We start from the raw sequence: 6978 nt of genomic DNA on the forward strand, positions 1-6978 counted from the left end.
GTGTGTGTGTGTGTGTTTGATGGTGGCAGGGAGGCTACAGGTGCCCAGCTCTGCCCCCACAGCCGTGGTGGCCGGCTAAGTTAATTGGCAGCATCTGGCTGTCTGAGAGCCCATTTCTGCTCCCTACCCAGCGTTCCTTCCACACCGTCTCTCCCTTTATTCCCCCTGTCCCTCAGCCCACACCCGCTGTGCCCCAGACTGGGGCCAGCCGTCTGGGTGCTCACAGACCTCGCAGAGTCTGGGCTACAGACAGAGAGAGAGTTAGTGTGTGTATTTGTGTACATGTTTGTGTGTGTGTGTGTGTGTGTGTGTGTTTGTGTGTATGTGTGTGTTTGTGTGTGTGTGTGTTTCTGTGTGTGTGTGTGTGTGTGTGTGTGTGTGTGTGTGTGTGTGTGTGTGTGTTTGTGTGTGTAAAGTGGTAATAGGGAGTCTGGAGGAGACAGAGCCCCCCCCCCCCCCCCCCTCCCCCTCCCTCGGCCCTCTCCTACCTGGGGAGCTGGTGGCAGACACCATGGCCTCTCTGTCTGTGGCACTGCCCCCCCCCCTGGAGCCCCCTGGGGCCATGGGAGAGGGAGGTGGGGGGGCTGAGGGATGGATGGAAGGAAAAAGGCAAGAGAGTAAAAGAGAGAGGGAGAGAGAGACTTAGATATTTTGAATGGGATGATAAATGTCCAACCCAAAGAAAGCACGATTCAAATCAGGTTGAACAACACACATACATGGCACAGCATACTCGGCTCTGTGTCATTTCTAGGTGATCCCAAGGTGATCCGTCTTCTTCCTATTCTGCCGAATAGGACGAATCCACAGGTATGTGTGACCTCGTCCCACACATTAGACTCTGTTTGTGTCTCAAGTCTGATCAAGCTGTAGTCTGTAGTTTCCGTCATTTCGTTTTTTGTTACGACCACCAACCCAAACTCGGCCAGCAGCAGTAAACCCTAAATAAAGTATCTTTAAAGGGTTCAAATATGATATTGACCGGAAGGTGTAGAAATGCCCTTGACTCCACTTACCAGCCAATTTAATGAATATGTTGAATTGTTTATTTTTGAAATGTGTTTGGTTTAACTATATTTGCGTTTTAAATTGTTTGATTGTCTTAACTGTAAGGCGACCTTGAGAGTTTTGAAAGTAAAATGAAATAAAATGTATTATTATTATTGAAAATAAATACAATAAAAAATTCAAAATTGAAGATCTCCACAAAGAAACAGAGAGACAAACGTGTGACAGTGTCGACAGCCAGCCTAAACAAAGCACGAAAGTGACACATCTCCCTGTGTACCACGGCTCTGTGCCACTTCCCGTTCCATGGTGACATCACCGCGAGCAATCATTGCAACAGTGACACCGCGGTTACCTCATGCGTTTGTCATCTCATGATGGAGAAGGTCAGGTGGCGCGCCGCCCCAACGCAGAGCTACGTTCACAAACAAACAAAAGAAAGGGGTTCAACAAAAGGTCTCGGTGTCAATCTTAGGGTCATAGGTCGTCGTCGAGGGTTACGCGCTGTCACAGTCGTGTAGCGCTGGTTTGAAGGCCCGGTGGAGGAGCAGGACGGCGGCCTCTCTCAGGTCCTCACATCACACGGGAACTAATTGTTTTTTTGCGGCACCGATGCCGTCGATAACGCTTCACATACTTCATAGCCGCTGTGTCCATGCATGAATGTTCACTGTAAGGTTTGACGAAGAGATATTTGTTATAGGTACCTTTTCACCACTGTTTAACGTATATTTATAGGTTGTTAGGTAAACACCCCCGTGTGTGTTCAGTATGTTGGTATTTACCAATTTGGGGTGGGTCTGGCCAACGTATATAAGTGATGCGTGACAGTCGGGCGGGAAGGAGGAGTGTGACCGAAACTAGGACGTGTTGTCCTAGTCCATCAGTTGCGTATGTTATGATGTCTGCCATTATTTGCAAAGGACTTTTGTTTGGCTGAATTATAGCCTAGCCTTTACTTTTTGTATTTTTTCTAGTATTTTCCTTTTTGCCATTTTCCTTTATTTTTGGATTGAAGACTGCCTATGCCTGGTGATATAAAAATCAAAATATCACCACGTCATCTTTGCCTCTCTGCTGATTATTGTGCCGACCCTTAAGACCCTCGACACCCACCTTTTAACACGCTGCCTCTGAGCTTCTCTGTCACACACACACACACAATCACACAGTTGCACACTCACACACGCACGCACACACACACATACTGTAGACACACACACAAACACACAGACTGTAGACACACACACACACACACACACACACACGCACTCCCCCTGGGGAAGTTTGCGTGGGCTCAGCAGGAGGCTGTGTGTCACCTGTTCTGCCGGCGATGCTGATGTGACTCATCGTGTGAGTCAGAGGCGGCCGCTGAGATCAGATGGGGGATTCTCTCTCTCTCGCGCTCGCGGGCGCCTCCGCCCGCAACCCCTGGCTCTGTTGTCAGCAAACACGATAGGGGTGATCACAACACGGCACGCACACGCAATTGACATGCGACTGTGCTTTCCCTAATGCTGCGGTGCGACTGCTGCTATCGTGTTAAAAAGGTGAGGTTGCAGAAGGAGTGCGTGTATTACTCACGACCCAGGGAAGTTTAAAGAATGTTTCATCAGATAAGACGGTAGCGTTACCTACGGCGTTGTACCACAGGGGTTTTTTTTTACGATGGATGTGCTTGCCTTGCGGGTGCCGCGGTTGTAAACCGCATTAAAGCCCATTAAATCTGTATCTGCTGAGGAAAAGAAAAGGACAAAAGATGACGGAAATAATGAAGCAAACGAAAAAAAGGATAAAAAAAAAGAGAGAGAAATTAGTGAGGGCGAGAAAATGTGGATAGAACGGGGCAGAGCGAGGGAGTCATAACGCGAGCAGAGCCACAAGGAGGGAAGGGATATGCTGTCTCATGGGCTAATGCTATCAGAGGCCAGATAAATTAAATCAGCAGGCCAAGTGTACATCTAAGTGTACTCTGGTCTGTTTCCAGCCCTGCACTACTGAGCACATTACTACTACTGGACTGTCTACTGGAGGGAAATATGGCTAAATGGATATCCTTATCGGCCCGAGTACAGTAAAGATATGGACCCAGTATTCCTTAATAGTGGCGTGTATGTACATGTGTGTTTGTATGTACATGCGTGAGTGCGCGTGTGTATCTTTGTGTATCTGTGTGTGTGCGCGTGTGTTTGTGTGTGTGTGTGTGTGTGTGTGTGTGTGTGTGTGTGTGGTGTCTCTTGGCACATTATTGTTATTAGTTAGTCTGGCGCCAGCCAGTCTCTTAGGTCCATTCTCCACCTTAGAGCACGATCACGCACTCTCTCTCACACACACACACACACACACACACACACACACACACACACACACACACACACACACACACATACACACACACATACACAAACATAATATGATGAGACTATAATGTTGCACTCTGGGAAAAGCAGCATCACACAATTATAGGTTGACATGTTCTGCCCCCCCCCCTCAACCCCAGACACACACACACACACACACACACACACACACACACACACACACACACACTGCCCACCTCCCTCCCTCGTCGACTAGCTTACTCACCATCACTCACTAGAGGCTTAGCGCTGACATCATCATTTGTGTGTGTGTGTGTGTGTGTGTGTGTGTGTGTGCGCGCGTCTGAACCTTTGCATATGGGGATGTTGTTTTAATCCGCCCTGCCCATTATTCCAGTCTGATATCCACCTGCCCTTCTGCCCCCTGGGGGGCCGGAGGCGCCAGGGTGGTGAGGGGCACAGCCATCGTCTGTGCTCCGTTAATTGCCCCGGTGCCCCCCCCCAGCACCAGGGGGGCTGACTGCTGCAGGACCCTGCCAGCATGGCACCTCTGGTCGTCTAGCGCCTCCTTCACCCACGTGGGACCCCGCGCCCCCGCCCCCGCCCCCTGCCCCCCCCCCCCCCTGGCCCCCACGGCGTGGCCCGGGGGCAGGGCACTCTGAGACAAGGCGGAGCTTCTTTAATGGGAAAAACCTTTTGTTTTTTAGGCGTTTATGACATGGACTGTGTGCAGAGATTGAGTCCTGTTTAACGTGTTGGATTTGTGTTGTTCCAAGGGGTTTCTTTTTTACGCGCCGTTCAAGCCACAGCGTCTCATAAGGTCACCGCTGAATCAAAAGGGTGTGGCCCTCTGCTGGCTGGGGAGAGAAGTAACCGATCATTCATTTAGTGTTGTGCTGCACGTGACGCACACGTATTTAACATTAAAAAGAACGTTTGAAACGTGAAAAAAGCCGAACTTAGTTTATCCCTATATTATTTATACTATACATACTATAGTCTGAATTGTGTTGCTGTTTGTGATCACTTCCTCAGCTTTCATCAGCTTTCCTCTTCTAAAGTATCCCAGAGGCAAACCCCCCCCCCCCCCCCACACACACACGTGAAGTCTGCTGTTTGTTTGTCTGTTTACTTTGCGAGCAGATTTCCCGTTATATCACAGATATTTACGAAATCCAAACCGCATGCGGCCTGCAATTAATTGAGTTGGCCTGTTCTGTTGAGTTATCCTGCCGCATTAACGCGTCCAGGCTCCATTAGCTGCCAACCAAGGATACGCCAACTTTCGGGTACAAACACATGAGATAATTGAAACGCAATCACACAGACCAGTGCGAATATTACTGCTACCACTGTAGGATCCAGACATACCCCTCCCCCCCTCCCTCCCCTCCCTCCCCCCTCCTCCCCCCTCCATCCCCCCCTCCCTCGCCTCCTCCCACGGCCCCCCCGCCGCTAGGATCCGGCGCGGTGGCTGTGTCTGGTAATAATACCACCTGTGTCTCGGGTACTTCCAGTAGGTGAAAGTGTTTTATTTTTATTCCTCGCGCCGACCTCATCAGAGCTGTGTTTGTGGTCTGAGGCTCGCGGGCTAACGGTGTGTTGTCTCCACAGGCAAAAGGCTCTCAGCAGCTTCGTTAAGTGTTATCGCTTCCTGTGATAGTGCTCTCTCCCCCTGACCACTAGACCACTAGGACGGCACATTAATCCCGCAAACACATCTCCCATCAGCAGCCGGGATGTGTTTCCACTTTGGCGGTGCGCAACGCTATCTGTTTTGAAGGAAACCCCCCCCCACCCCCCCCCCCAAAAAAAAAAAAAAAGCCAGTTAACCTTTTCACAAAAGGAAGGAATAAAACGTCTCTAAACTACTGCTTCACCAAGACTGCTGGTTAGTGCCGCGTCAGTGGAGAGGAGCTTATCACACTCCGTGTGTCTTCCTGTGCACGGAGGACACCGCACCTGTCTCCGGCACACCTCCTCCTGCATGTATGTGACAGACCCACCAGAGGACAAAGCAAGCACAGGTTGCCTAGTAACAGTCACAGAGAAAAGAATGCTTTTGTCTTGATTTGCATCCCCACACCACCACCGCCGCCACCGCCGCCGGCACCGCCGCCGCCACCGCCGCCACCACCGCCACCACCGCCACCACCGCCACCACCGCCACCACCGCCGCCACAAACGACAGATGAACGCGTCCAATATACGCCTGCGTATGCACACACACCTCAGTATTAACGTGCGTCATGTACGCACACAAACACACACACACACACACACACACACACACACAACTAAGTTTCTTCGGATGATTCCGGGGGGTTATTTTCTGCTTGACTTAGTACGCAAAACAAGAAATGCTGTCCCATGTTTTTAACAACAATGAGCCTATCAAACATCTGGCATCATTTTAGAGCGCCAGGGAATCGTAGCTCTTCAATTATTGGTATGGGGGAGAGGAAGGAAAATATGTCATTCAATGTGATATGTTTGCTGCAGTAAGTGTCTATTTGCCTTAAATGAGCTGGCTGCGATCCTCGGGGCTTGACAGCTGCACAGACGTGTTGGAAGACATTTAACCTTCCTAACATTTGACAGGGCGAACGCTTGACAGGCTCAGCCCGAGAACAGAGAAATGGAGGAGATAAGAGAGAACCAACTTGTTTGTGTGCCTTTGTGTGTGTGTGTGTTGTGTGTGGGTGTGGGTGCGGGTGTGTGTGTGTGTGTGTGTGTGTGCGTGTGCTTGTGTGTTCATGCATGTGTGTGGGCTAGTGTGTGTTTGCCTTTGTGTCTGTGTGTGTTCCTTTAGTGTGTGTGTGTGTGTGTGTCTGCATCTGGTGTGTGTGTGTGTTTGTGTGTCTGTGTTTTTTCTTTGCGTCTGTAAATGTGTTTGTGTTGGTGTGTTGTGTGATCCTCAGAATGTGTGTCTGCATCAGTGTGTGTGCGCGTGTGTGTGTGTGTGTGTTGTGTAGGCCTTGTGTACAATGTTGCCGTGGCCTGCGTAAGTGCATGTGGCCGCCGCGGCGGTGAGTGGTGTGTCCTCGGCACTTGATTGATTTGGAAGTATAGACAAGATGTCGCCCGTATGAAAGCTCCCCATTTATGAGCCTTCATCCCGGGACTTCAGAGGGGAGCCAACAGCGCTGGAATCGGGCCGTGGGTTTGTAGCTGCCAGCGGTTCAGAGAGCGCCAGAGATGCCCAAGCAAGAGGAGTGACACCCCTCTAACGGCTGCCTGCTAGCCTCCATTTCAACTATTCCTGTTGCCCCCCCCCCTTCCTCTCTATCATCTCCAGCTCCCTTTCCGTCTCCCTGGTGCCCTCTTCCCTCTCCCCCTTTTGTCGTGGAAGAAACGGTGACAGCCGTAGTTTTGCTGCGGGTGTCTTGGCTGTTGTAGCTGTCGGACGTCCCGCTGCAGCCCAGACACGTCCCGGGGCTGCGGCCCGAGTGACTGAGTCCTACTGGGCCCTGGCTGGTGGAGCCGTTGCTGGTGCTGCTGCTTGTGCTGGTGCTGGTGGTGCTGGTTCTGGGTCTGGTTCTGGTACTGGTGCTGGTGCTGGTGCTGCTGATGCTGCTGGTGCTGCTGGTTCTATTGCTGGTGCTGGTGCTGCCGGTGGTTCTGCGGCTGATGGTGGTGCTGGTGATGG

This window comes from Micromesistius poutassou (assembly GCF_964030765.1).
Source record: "Micromesistius poutassou genome assembly, chromosome: 9".
Taxonomy (NCBI): domain Eukaryota; kingdom Metazoa; phylum Chordata; class Actinopteri; order Gadiformes; family Gadidae; genus Micromesistius; species Micromesistius poutassou.